The sequence below is a fragment of the Electrophorus electricus genome, chromosome 13 (genome assembly GCF_013358815.1).
Source record: "Electrophorus electricus isolate fEleEle1 chromosome 13, fEleEle1.pri, whole genome shotgun sequence".
NCBI classification, from domain to species: domain Eukaryota; kingdom Metazoa; phylum Chordata; class Actinopteri; order Gymnotiformes; family Gymnotidae; genus Electrophorus; species Electrophorus electricus.
Genome location: NC_049547.1, coordinates 1,897,209 through 1,899,708, shown reverse-complemented (window position 1 = coordinate 1,899,708; position 2,500 = coordinate 1,897,209). Strand labels below are relative to the sequence as shown.

Sequence of the window (2,500 nt, the reverse complement as noted above, 5' to 3'; positions counted from 1 at the left end):
TCTACTCTTTTACTGGTTGTGCTGGTTTTGGAACAGGAGTGTGGTAGTGTGAGTGTGTGTGTGTGTGTGTGTGTGTGTGTGCGTGTGTGTGTGTGTGTGTGTGTGTGTGTGCAGAGATAGACGTGCAGAGCAAGAGCAAAGCCCTGTTGCCCACACACCTCTGTCCTACCGTCCCTCTGTCTTACTGTCCCACAACACACACTCTTACACACACACACACAGTTGTGAACTTTCACAAACATGTACACAACACACACTCGTACACACACACAGTTGTGAACATTCACAAACATGTACACAACACACTCTTACACACACACAGTTGTGAACTTTCACAAACGTACACAACACACACTCGTACACACACACAGTTGTGAACTTTCACAAACATGTACACAACACACACTCTTACACACACACAGTTGTGAACTTTCACAAACATGTACACAACACACACTCGTACACACACACACACACAGTTGTGAACTTTCACAAACATGTATACAACACACTCGTACACACACACAGCTGTGAACTTTCACAAACATGTACACAACACACACTCGTACACACATACAGTTGTGAACTTTCACAAACATGTACACAACACACTCTTACACACACACAGTTGTGAACTTTCACAAACATGTACACAACCCACACTCTTACACACACATACAGTTGTGAACATTCACAAACATGTACACAACACACTCGTACACACACACAGTTGTGAACATTCACAAACATGTACACAACACACACTCTTACACACACACACAGTTGTGAACATTCACAAACATGTACACAACACACACTCGAACACACACACAGTTGTGAACATACACAAACGTACACAGAACACTTATGCGCGCACACATTTGTGAATATACACAAACATGTACAGAACACACCCCTTTGCACACGCACAGTTTCAAACACACACAAACATGTTCATAATACACATACATACACGCACCTGCTGGTGCAATGTGTGCGCGCGCATGTGTGTGTGTGTGTGTGTGTGTGTGTGTAAGAGAGAGAGAGAGAGAGAGAGAGAGAGAGAGAGAGAGAGAGAGAGAGAGAGATCTCAGTCACATTGCCACTGGTTTAGTCCCTTTCTGCCCGCACAGTTTCTATTTATAGAAATACTAGGACAGTGGAGTCAAACTTTCCATGTCTGATAGCTTGGACAGTGCAAGAGAGAGAGCGAGTGTGTGTGTGTGTGTGTGTGTGTGTAGGTGTGTGCGTGTGTGTGTGTGAGTATGTGTAGGTGTGTGTGGGTGTGTGATTGTGTGTGAGTGTGTATGTGTGTGTATGAGTGTGTGTGTGTGTGTTTGTAAGTGTGTGGGTATGTGTGTGTATGTGTGTGTTATGCAACATACGCGTTTTTATCTCTCTGCGGTACTAGGAAGTGAAATTTAATCTAAATGAGGACACAGTGGAATGAGAGACGTGTGTGTGTGTGTGTGTGTGTGTGTGTGTGTGTGTGTGTGTGTGTGTGTGTGTCTTCCTGGGTGTGAGTTCAATGACCATGTGCTAGAGGGTAAGGAGATAAACACTGTGAGTTATTTTTAGACCCTTCTCTGCACATACACAGACACACACACACACACACACACACACATACAGTCAGTTCAGACCATTGGTTCTGTCAGTGAGCCAAATAGATGTATTGAAAGAGAAAGGACAAGCATCTTCAGTTCAGCCACTAGCACATATATTATCACTGAACACTCATCACTGGAAACTCATCACTGGAGCCTCATCACTGGACACTCATCACTGAACACTCTTCACTGGAAACTCATCACTGGAGACTCATCACTAGAGCACTCATCACTGGAGCACTCATCACTGAACACTTATCACTGGATACTCATCACTAGACACTCATGACTGAACACTCATGACTGGCGTGCCATCACTGAAGCACTCATCACTGGACGCTCATCACTGGACACTCATGACTGAACACTCATCACTAGAGCACTTGCCACTGAACACTCATCACTGGAGCATTCATCACTGAACACCTGTCACTGAACACTCGTTCCTGGAGTACTCATCACTGGAGCACTCATCACTAGAGTGCCTACTCATCACTTTAACACTGATCACTGGAGCACTGATCACTGAACACTCATCACCGGAATGTTCATCACTGGAACACTCATCACTATAGCACTCATCACTATAGCACTCATCAATGAAATACTCATTCTATTTGCTAGAGTGAGGGATACCAGAATATCTGCACACAGGTGGAGAGTGAGAGACTTCAGTATTGTGAAACACTTAAACTCTACAAACATACACTCAGAATCAAGAAAGCACAATACACACAAGCACACTAATGGAGGAATCCATAAATACAAATAGTTTTTGGAAACACTGGAACACTCTTAATAAATCTAAATCAGAAGAATTGGCCATTCAAAACAGTAACACAGGGATAACACATTTTAAATAACTTTACAATCAATTACCCAACAATACA

General features: G+C 43.3%; 1 protein-coding gene across 1 annotated transcript in view; it reads right to left on the bottom strand.

Moving 5' to 3' along the window:
• jmjd1ca (jumonji domain containing 1Ca) overlaps window positions 1–2,500 on the bottom strand; it is a 67,760-nt gene that overhangs the window by 33,266 nt on the left and 31,994 nt on the right. The window lies entirely within an intron of this gene.